The sequence below is a fragment of the Gossypium raimondii genome, chromosome 1 (genome assembly GCF_025698545.1).
Source record: "Gossypium raimondii isolate GPD5lz chromosome 1, ASM2569854v1, whole genome shotgun sequence".
Taxonomy (NCBI): domain Eukaryota; kingdom Viridiplantae; phylum Streptophyta; class Magnoliopsida; order Malvales; family Malvaceae; genus Gossypium; species Gossypium raimondii.
The window spans coordinates 45,007,883-45,020,305 of NC_068565.1; positions in this window are offsets into that span (position 1 = coordinate 45,007,883).

The window sequence follows — 12,423 nt, forward strand, 5'->3', positions numbered from 1 at the left end:
AAACTATTAACAAAGTAATTAGAATGTTGTGGATGGATAAATTGTGTCTGAACATATAATTGTATTTGGTTGAAATATTGAAGTTGTTTGAAATTGTGTTTCAAGAATTTGCAAGAGGAATTGAATGTTTATGAAAAGGAATTATGTCAAATTTTTTTTAAAAAATATATATTTCAGATCGTTTGATAACACTTCTTACTTTGTTTCGATGATGAATGCGGGTAATAGGTGTTACAGGCGTAGTCCTTCAGAAAGATCTTCCTTCAAACAGCAAACCTGAGAAGGAAAAAGTTACGGTATAAGTTCATAAGAACTTAGTGAGTTCCAAAGAGATCTTAAACATGAATATTAAATGCATAAAAGGGCCTTTCAAAAAGGATTTCACAAACAATAACACAGATTACGCCTAATGGCGTATACAGTTCACAGACAAACTTAGTACGCCGATGGCGTGCCATATTGTAACACCCCTTACCCGAGACCGTTGCCGGAGTCGAGCTCGAGGAATTACTTTACTTAACTTATTAATTCGTGGCATAAAAATTTGCTTTTAAAACTTATCTCACTATTTATGACAAAGCTATCCACTCGCGTAGTAGTCACTAAATCATTTATAACTCAAGCTAAAAAACTTGAAATTTAAATCTGTAAATTTTTACTGAAACTAGACTCATATATCTTATTACCATAAAATTTTAAGAATTTTTGGTTTAGCCAATTAGTAAATTTTATTAGTTAAAGTCTCTCCTGTTTTACCACTCGACTGTCCTGACCTCTTGCCACTAAAAATAAGTTTTCTCATAGTAGGATTTTCATATGGTGTTCCCACTTGTTTCTACAGAAAATAGACTCAATAAGGAATCTAGAAATATAAATTACAACTCATAGCTATTTTTTTTACAATTTTTAGTGATTTTCTAAACCCAGAACAGGGGACTCCAAAAATAGTTCAGACCCTGTCTCACCATAATTCACATATATCAAAATATAAAATTCCTTTTTCTAAACCGTTATTTTTCCATGAAAATAGACTCAACAAGATTTCATTATATATAACATACACACTCTAATTCATTTTATACTATCCTAAGTGATTTTTCAAAATCACGTCACTGCTGCTGTTTGAAATCTATTTCTTTGCAAATTATTACTCTTTCATGATTTCTATGCATAATTTATCACATAGACATGTATAACAACAACCACCTTAATACTTAGCCATTTTGACAACCATTCATCATTAGATATTTACACAACATTCTTTAGCAAAATCTTAATACAACATTCAAAATAAGTAAGTCCCTATACATGCCATAGTTCAAACATAGTTCATCATAAAATACTGAGTCGTTGTGGTTGATAGTGTGGACGATCTCCGACATCTTAAGGATCCTTGACTTTGATTAATAATGCTATATAAAAGAAAATAAACAAAGTAAGCATAATGCTTAGTAAGTTTACAAGTAAATTAATAGCAACATTAAACACAAATAATAATAATAACCAAGTAACATAATTTTTAATTTCCTCTTTACTTGATCTCTTACTCATTCACTTACTTGTTTACTTAGATAACTCATAATTATGACTTATTTTTCTCTTGTTGAAATGTTGATTCTCAATGGGTAACATAATATACTCTTAACTCTTATAACTCACTTGAACTTGCCAGTTATGCTTTTAACAGAACTTTCATGGATATAAGTTATTTACTAGCCCGTTGAACCACATTGGAATAATAAGGATACTTGGGTCTCTTTCTGATAATAACATGCCAAAGCCATGTCCCAGACATGGTCTTACATGAAATGTTTCATGTACTGCCAATGTCATATCCCAGATATGGTCTTACATGAGAATTCTCATATCGGTGCCCATGCCATGTCCCAGACATGGTCTTAAGGGGGACCTTTCATCTCGGTGTCAACGCCATGTCTTAGACATGGTCTTACATGGGACCTCTCATCTCGGTGCCAACGCCATGTCCCAGACATAGTCTTGTATGGGACCTCTCATGATCTCAAGGATGCCAATGCCTTGTCCCAGACATGGTTTTACATGGGATCTCTTTACCCAAATGTCATGACATTTGTATCTAATGCCTTCCTTATGCTTCAACGGGACTTTTTAATATCAATTCTCTATCGTCTCATACTTGAGTCAATATCAAATAAATTCATGAAATAAATATATAATTTTTGGAAAATAGTAGCATTAATAATAATTATTGAAATATTGCATTTATTTACCGTAAACTTACCTCGGTAGCAAATATAGCCAAACTTATCAATTTAGTCTTCAACTTTAGTATTTCCTCAATCTAACCTCGAATTCTGTTCTTTTTGATCTATAATAGCAAATTTAACTTATTTAATACTCACATCCATTAAAACAGCCATCGGCTCTAACTTTGGAAAAATTACAATTTTGCCCCTAAACTTTTACATAATTATGCTTTTGCCCCAAAGTTCAGAAATTAAACTTCATCTCATATTCTTATGTTATATAACATGCTGAACATTTTTCTCTTCTATGACAACATCAAATTCTCACTCTAACACTTACTTATGTACATTAGGAATTTTTACCGATTATGTCAACTTACTCGTTTTCGCTTAAAATCGGCTAGCAAAAGTTGTTTAACATAATTTATAGCTTTATATTCTATCATAAAACATCAAAATAAACACATTTCACCTATGGGTATGTTTCCAAATATGAACCCTAGGTTAAATTATTGCTAGAATAAGCTAAATCAAGTTATTGAGACTCAAAAAACGTAAAGAACATTAAAAACAGTGCTTGGAATCACTTACTATGGAGCTTGGAAGCTTGAAAACCCTAAATATGGCTTCCTCCTTGCTGATTTCGTTCACCATGGAGAAGATGATATTTTTGCCATCTTTTTCCCTTTTTATTCTTTTTATTATTCATTTACTAAAATACCCTTCATTAAAACTTTAGTTATTTTTATCTATGCATGCCTATTTTTGTCCATGGAAATTTTATGGTCTAATTACTATTTTAGGACCTCTACTTTGATTATGCACTTCAAATAAATCTATTATCATCTAAAATTCATATTTACCCACTTTTGCAATTAAGTCCTAATAGGCCATTTAGGCATGCAATCAATACAATTTTTTATCAATACTCTAATACTTATATCTAATCACTCAATAAATCTTAAAAATTAATAATAATTTTCTCTTTAAATTGGATTTGTGGTTACGAAACCACTATTCCGATAACCTTAAATTTGGGCCATTACACATATGGGTGAATTTTATACGCCAACTCAACATAACTCCAAGAATTCATTTTCATGCCAACCACATACCCCGTTTACAGAATCAGATACATAACATATAGTTTCATTTCATTCATATATATTCTCCCCATTAACTCCTCATTTCAGTATCATAAGGTATAGCATGTTTTATCGTGATCTACCAATCCGGTTTGCAATATATCTGCCCTACCGGAGGCTATAAAAACATATCTCATTATCTTCATCTCCTCATATCAGATCATTTCATTTCTTTCATATCAGAAGCAAATGGTAGTGACTTAACATAAGAATGACTTTCACTTCATAACACAGACTTACTAAACTCAAACCCACAACTCTGGACAATCACAATTCACACACATATGCACTTTTCATCCCTTACAGAGAAAGAGTACTTACCTTAATCAACTATCAAATAAAGAAAACCACAACAAATGAAAATAAGAAGGAACTCACTAGAAATAATAGCAAAGTCTATAAAGCACGTCCTTTGCCTTTATCACTCGAACCTTCAGTAGCTTCTTGAGCTAAAAATAAGGATATTTAAAAATATCAGACCACTGATCTATCAAATCTAAACATGCATGCAAGAAACATCAATTCTTAATCTAGAACCAGGAAGTTTCTTTCCTTGCATACCATTCTAATATTTATGCATACTGAACCATAAACACATAAATAACTTTGAGAATATTTTAGGGTTCATCAGCAATTACCAATGAGCTAAAATGAATGTTTAAGTTACCTGAATACAATGAACCCAATTGGAGAGGTTTTCTGAACTTAAGTTTTAAGAGAGTTCAAAGAAAATCAAGGAAAAGAACAAAACAAAGATAATGCAAAGGTTTTCAGAGAAAACACCGTTTTTCTTATATACTTAAGCTCAGAGACAAGGTTTAATGGAAAAATCATATAATTCCACTAACACTCTTGATTCCTTTAATTAAGTGCGCTTATCATAATTTAAGTCTTTTCATCTACAGTAGCTTAATTCTATTCTAACTAAACCTCAACTTAACTAACTCAATTAACTTACTAAAATATTAAAATATTAATTAAATATATTCAGCTACGAACCTAATGAGTTCGCCAGAGCATCTAAGGTGGTGTATTCTAAAAGAAGGATCCACCAAACCACAAATCTAGCCAAAACTAAGAGTTTGCCAAGTGGCGCATACATAGAATCCTATACTTAGTCAAACAAATATTTTACTTACTCATCTCTACACTTATTTTACCAAAACACACCCAACAATAACCATATACAGAGACTTTTCCAGGCGGGCTGTTACAATTTTCCCTCGCTGAGAAATTTTCGTCCATGAAATTCATACTTGTAAATAATTGAGGATACGACTATTTCATTTGAATTTCTCTTTCCCATGTAACTTATTCTAAACTATTATTTCTCCATAATACCTTCACTAATGGAATCCTCTTATTTTTAAGCTTTTTTTTACCTTTTTTGCTAAAATACAAATGGGCTCTTCTTCATAAGATAAATTCGATTCAACCTCTAATTCTTCAATCTGCACAACATGATCTGGACCATGGTAATGGCTAAAACGCGAGTTAAAATAAACAGGTCTAATTTTTGAAAATACTTGCTTAATATTTCCTTTGAACATGGTTGTTTTAAAACATAACTTGAGAAGAAATCTTATTTTTGAAAAACGTTGCGACAATCTTAAAAATTCAAGTTTGATCAAGAGTTTGCAAAAAGTGGATTTTATTAAAAAAACACTTAAAGCAATTCATCCATATTAAAACCCATGCAAATGTCCACTTGTCTACAGTTTTTAAAATAAAACATCCATGCCACAATTTAATGATAAACCATAATTAAAGTCCCAAAATAAAAATTTAAAAGTCCACGAGTTTCCTAAAAATATAAAATAGTCCATAACCATAAAAATCATTCATTTTTGAGAGCCTCTCTGATGGCCGAATCCGAGTCCTAACCACGAGGATTATCTAAAACACATAAGTAACGTAAAAGGCTCCGATTGAGATCAACACATAATATATATTTGTATACATATCAATGTACATACATCAATCATGACATAATCATAATTCATCAAGATCATGAAATATAACACTAAATGCTTATGCATGGACATACCGATGCATATTTTAATCAATGTACATTTTATAAAGTTCTTACCCATCTCTGCTACATACCAATATCGAGTTCCTCATAACTCGTCCATCCAAAACACCGTTTGTGGACAAGCCACCACTGAATTGCAAATATACTGCCAGTGCTTTTACCTTTCACAAAATCCTACCTGATGCATGTGATGACGATTTTCACTTATAACACATATAAATCACTTATACACTTATGCATGTAAACATGCTCACATAATCACTTATCACATAATAATCACTTTTAACATGTTTAACATGTTTTGCACAATAGATCCTAGATCTTGATTTGTCATACATATATACACATAAATCACACATTTTTAAATCATCACATATAACACATGTGCCATACATCACATATCATGATCATGAGATCTACACAAATGTTATAACCACAATCATAAGCATATCACTTGTCATGTAAATCATAAATCCACTTGGTTAGAACACATACTTGGTATCCATCTCGATAAGTTATACAACTCTTCATAAATATTTAGTATATTAATATATTTTAATATAATCAATTTGTTAATAATAAAATATTGATTTCACACAAACAAATAGTATCGATCCACACCTTAGACTGTAGATCCGAATTGGCTCAACCCTTATTTATGGTTTCATTCGATCTATCTCGTAAGACGATCTGTCACATAAGTAACATGTATTAGTGTAGATATTTGAAAATGTTTTGTCACTTAAGAGATCTATCACTAATAGCCTTAACATCACTTATCCCATTATCTAAGACTCTCGAAAAAAGAATTTCCTTTACGAAGTTAGGGGTCTCCCCTACAATTATTGTTTGGTCCTTCAAAACGATACAAAGAAGTATTAGTACTATAGTTCATAAATAAATAACAATAACAAAATACCACTATGATTCATGGCACTAGACCATTCGACCATATTAAGGAATCACTAGGAGAAGGGTTTTTACGACCCAAAATAATCTTTACTTACACTTGATTAATTCAAATCGATTAGTGAATTGGAAAGGAGCGGTGTCAAAAAATCGAGCAATCTAGAAAGGATTGTTACAATGAAAGAATAAGTTTAATTAAAAAAAGTGAGAATCGATATAAGGAGAGAAAGAAAAGGAAGATTTTTGGTCATTGACGACAGTGACAGGGGAGGTTCGACAATGGAGGAGTTAAAGGTTCAACTAAAAAGAGGGAAGAAAGAAGTAGGAGAAAGAAAATTAAATAAAAATAAAGAAGGACTTGCGGTGGCAAACAGTGGCGATGGGAGGAAGGAGATGAAAAGAGTGGAGGAGCGGCGACCATGAGAGGTCGTAATCGGTGGAAAGAAGTTTGGGTCACGGTGGAAGAAGAAAAAGATTAGGAGGATGGTGGTGGTTTGCAAAAAGGAGAGAAAATGGTGAGAAAAAAAATGAAAAAAACAAAAAGTGAGAGTGAAAGGGTGTATGGACCCCAATACAAGGGATGAGGGCTCGATCAACCATGGCCAGGTTCAATGTATCAAGCAACAAGGTAAAAGGTGAGGTTATGGCAAGGGAGAGGGGCATGGAGTAAAAAGGTGGATCATGTACCCGCTAACTATGGTAAGTTTGACCTTTGAATTGAGGAAATAAATCTTCCTCATTATAATGCAAGAAGTGGACGACAATGCTCATTAAGTATGAGAAAAATTGTCAAAAAAAATTAAATGCAAGAGTGTGAATAATGAGGCTTGAGCCACTATGATAGCGAAGTAACCACTAAACCACTAGGCCATTAGTTCCTTTGTTCTCATCCATGCGCACAAAAATAAATAAAATATATGAGATGTGACACTGGACACACGACCGCGTACCTCAAACTTACATGACTTCAGTTTGTTACACAGTCTAGGACATGACCATGTGACCTATGTTAGGAATTTTACATTTAGGTCCGCACAGCTACAGTTTATTACACAGTCGTGTAACCCTTTTATGTAACACCCATATCCCGTTTCTATTGCTGGAATAGGATACTGGATATTACCAGTCAAGTTGGAATAGTTAATATGATTTATACTCAATAATCAATTCAATTCCATAATTATAAGTAATATTCAATAAGAAAGAGATAATTTAGTTTCGATTCTTAGATCGAGCTTTCGAAGTTCTAAAAATAAGTTACGAACTTTCAGGGGCCAAACCGGAACAAATCAAAACGTTCAAAAAGAATTCAAAAAATTTCAAATCAGGGGTCACACGACTGCGTGTCTAGACCGTGTGACAGAGCTAGCCCGTGTAGCTCCAAACTTGGTTGTGTGGTTAACCTACACACCTATGTGTGACCTCACATGCCCGTATGCATGGACCGTATAACACTCTGATTTGGATCACACAGCCATGTACCAACCCGTGTAACATTCGAAAAACCCTCACACGGCCGTGTCGTAAGCCGCGTGTCTACCCGTGCGAGAACTATACCTACACTATTTTTTTAAACACGTACTGGGCATACGCCCGTATGCTTCACACGGTCATGTGATAGCCTGTGTGCTTCACACAGCCATGTGATAGCCCGTGTCCTCTACACGACTATGTGATAGCCCGAGTCCTAGGCCGTGTGAGCCCAAAAATGACCAATTCCAAGCTAAATTTTCACCCATTTGCTTAGGAGCTTAAACACATTCAATACCAGTGTACTCTCATTGACACTACAAATCATTTCATAACATTTCATCTTCAAGATTGCATATACAAGGTATAGTTACATATCAAAACATCAATTCATTTCAAACCATAATCTCATATATTGTCAATGTTTCCTACCAGCATGCTTAATACTTAAAATTAGATGAAACATGCATAATTTCACTTGTCACAACATATAGCACAACTTAAGTAAATTTTGCTGAAGCTAAGATTCAACCTCATATATACAAAGAGGTCCTAGTACATGCCATATATACTAGACTAAAACAAAGTTTACCAAAGATCTCTTGGATAGTGCGATTTCTTGTGTTGATCCAATCTTCAAAACCTACAAAACGTAATATACAAAATGAAACAAATACAAGTAAGCTTGAATAAAGCTTAGTAAGTTCATTTTATAATTCAATAAAACTTTATTGTCGAACATAGCATCAACTAATATTAACATAGAGATTCCCAATATACCCAACCTATAACAGTCATTACAACCAATTCAATAGTTTATTATGCTCAGTAGACTTTGTTTAATTGAGCTTTATTTCAATATATCTGTAGATTTTACTCATTTGAGCTCCATTTAGTATAATAGTAGAATTTGCTCGTTTGAGCTACTTTCAGTAGAATCATTAGGTATGGCTCGATAAAGTATACTTTCAGTAGAATAATTAGGTAAGGCTCGATAGTACACACATTTCAGTGGGATCAAAAGTATGGCTCAAAAGTGCATACGTTTCAGTAGATTCAATAGATATCGCTCGCATGAGCACCAGCCAATATATCAATGGATAACGCTCATTTGAGCTTCTTCAGTATATTGGTGGATATCGCTCGTTGAACTTCATTCGGTATATGTAATATAACATTCAATAATAGTATAATAACCAAGAATCTAAGAATTAATAGAAGCGTAAATAAATGCACGAACCCATAGGATTGAGTTATAGTAACAACTCATAGTATCTCAATTAGTAATCGATGTCATTATTTCCATTTCCAATTACACACATCAATATAATCCAACATTCTGCAACTAGGTTCATATAATACATATGTAAATGTACTAAAATTAATCTGAACGAACTTACCTGACTAAATTGCAGCAATGACAAAGGTATAGGGACTATTCGGTACTTTTCTTTTTTCCTCGGTTTTCCACTCATTTTTTATCTAAAAATAATATTTTCATTAAATTAACTAATTTTAACAGTAAAATTAATTCATTTTATGCAATTAAGTCTTTTTTGGCCTTTTTGTGAAATTTCCCCTAATATTTCACTTTTATGCAATTTAGTCACTAGCTCAAAACATGCAATTTAACCATTTTTATTCGAATTTCAGCTTAGGTGAATATTCAAGTGCCATTCTACAGCCCATTTTTGCAATTATTTTGCATCAAGTCCTTGTACTTTTACTATTTTCACATTTTAGTCCTTGAACATTAAAATCAACAAAAAACTACTTTATAAAACAATCCTATTGAGCAACCAAGCTTAATATTCTACCATAAAACTTCAAGAACAACTCAATTTCATCAATGACATAATCTAAAACATTTGACAGTTTTACAATTTAATCTCCGAGTTAGCTAGATTAAGCTAATACGAGCTCAAAAACATAAAAATTACTAAAAAGGGGCAAGATTTACCTACTAAATTGACAAAACCTAACTTGGCCGAAGGTTTCTCCTCTCAACAATGGTAGATTCAGCTTTTGAAGGAAGAAACAAAAAGATGATAGCCAATTTTGGCTTTTGTTTTATTTCTATTTTATCTAATTTCATAAATTACTATTATAACTTTACAATTTCAATAAAATTTCATGTAATTAGCCTTGGAAACCTTCCATTATCTACAAAAATGGTATAATTTCCAATTAAGGAGGATTTAATTGCATAATTGGTTATTCAATTATTTTAAAATTTAACTAAACAAGCTTATTTTCAATTTAATCCTAAACTAATTAGGACTAAAAGAGCAAGTAGCCCAAAAGTTAGTGGATTTAATATTCCGCTTGGACTTTTTGAAAATGGTTTAATTACCATTTTGGTCCCTTTACTATTTTAAATCTATGGCAATTAATTTTTACCTCTTTTACAATTTAATCATTTTACCTTAATTTAGGAGTAAATCATCAAAATTACCAACCCAGCTTCAATTCACATATAATACAACTCTGTAAATATTTAATAAAAATATTTATGGCTTAAAATTATAGAAACGATGTCCTAATACCTCGTTTTCAATAACCACTTGACTTTTGAACCGGACCATTTATACTAACTTTTAATTCATTTAAATTCATCAAATCAAAATTCAATATAAAAATTATTATTGATTTGTATAATTTAAATACAAATTATGCAAATTCACTCGTTGGATTTGTGGTCCCAAAACCACTATTACTGACACCATTAAAAAACGGGCTGTTATATTTTATACACGACATCAGCCTTTCACATGGTTTGAGTACACAACTGTGTTATCTGGCTCTACACGGCCTGGCCACGTGGCCACATAACCCCTATTTTCTGTTTTTACCTTACTTTTTTGTTATGTTACGAATTAGTTTTTGTTTGTTTCTGAATTGATTCTAAGGTTTCATAGGCTCAATTTAAGCCACGTTTTTGTATGAAAGTTATGATTATTGAATGACTATTTATTACTGTTTGTTTTGGAGTAAAATTTGAATTGAAATAGCATATTCCTATTCTCTTAATTGTTGTAACATCTCGTAACCCTAATCCGGCGATAGATACAGGTGAGAGATGTTACATAATTTCTTTTCGTCAGGCAGCGGTATCGTGACACTCAGGCTTTGGTGTCGCGACACCTAAAACAGTGGCGAACTTGTGGATCTTGGGGGCCTTGGTGTCGTGACACCCAATGGTCGATGTCGCTACATCATTGGAGTTGGCTTCAATTTCTTCACTTCAACACCTTTAGGGGTATCGTGAATCCGAAGGCTCAATATTGTGACATTGGCTCGGTGTCATGACATCCATCCTTCGATAGCGCAACTCCCACGACAGTAAGCTCCATGTTGATTTTTCGTTGAAGTTTTGCATCCTCAAGGTGAAAGTTCTGGGTGTTGCGACTTTCATGGCATAAGTGTTGCAACACCCATTCTAAATGATTTTTTCCTTGAGGTTGGGTCATTATTGTCTCCCTACACAAACTCGATCACATTGTTAGGTTCTCCATGACACCGTTTGGCCTATTTGGGTCTCAAAAGAGGCAAAACTCAGCAAAAAACGTTTATTTAAGGCTTGAAACTAAAAATCGAGAAAAACATATAAAAGACACTTAAATTGCTTGATAATAAGCTCATCGAGTGTAATGGAGAGCTTAATTTGACAAATTAATATTATAATTTGAATATTTTATATTTATCTCAAATAACAATGAATTATGATTTTAAAACTATCTTCTATTTATTTAATGTTATTGTTTTCTAAATTTTAAAAATTTAGTATTTATCTATTAAATAAGTCTATTGGTGATTTAAACGGAAAATCCAAAATTACTACGGTAAATTTAAAATTATGTAATATAAATTTATCATGAATGTTTATTTCTATTTAATTATCCATGTCTTTTTAGTTATCCGTTGATGATCTTATATAAGTATTGTAGATTAATTAATAAAAATGGATTATGTTATCTAAATATTTATATAAAATTATCTAATGTATTGATTAATATAAGTTATACCTAAATCTTTTCAAATATCTATTAAAATTAATGATACCCAAATTAACGGATTTTGAATATTTGATATTTATGTAATTTATATTGCTCATAATACAATCTTTCATGTAATTTTATAAATTTAAAAACAAAACAAAACTTGAGAAACTAATAATATTTGTTCCTTTTCTGGATAATAAACTTCAATTTTGTATAAAAATTTAAGCACAGTAATGAGTTTGGTAACTTTCTTATTTTTGAAAATAAAATAGAACTATTACAAAATACTAGAAAGTTTTAATAAGAGGAGAAGTTTCATATAATTATAAACCTTCCTCCCTGCTAAAGGCCAACTTGGTAATACTATTAGCTTTTCTGTTCTCGTTTCTAGGAACATTCAATCAACCAATTTTTCTCATTTTGCAAAAGTTGCAAGATACATCTGATTAATGTAGAATTTGATCCCTTCAACAAGGACTCATTGATAGCTTCGATAACTTCCATATTGTCTGTCTGTATAATTCTATCATATATTCTGCCATACCATCGAGAACGCCCCATAGTTAAACTTCAAAAACAAAATATTTACCCAATATGTGATTGAACCCAAGTAACCATTTGTCACAATGATCTCTCAA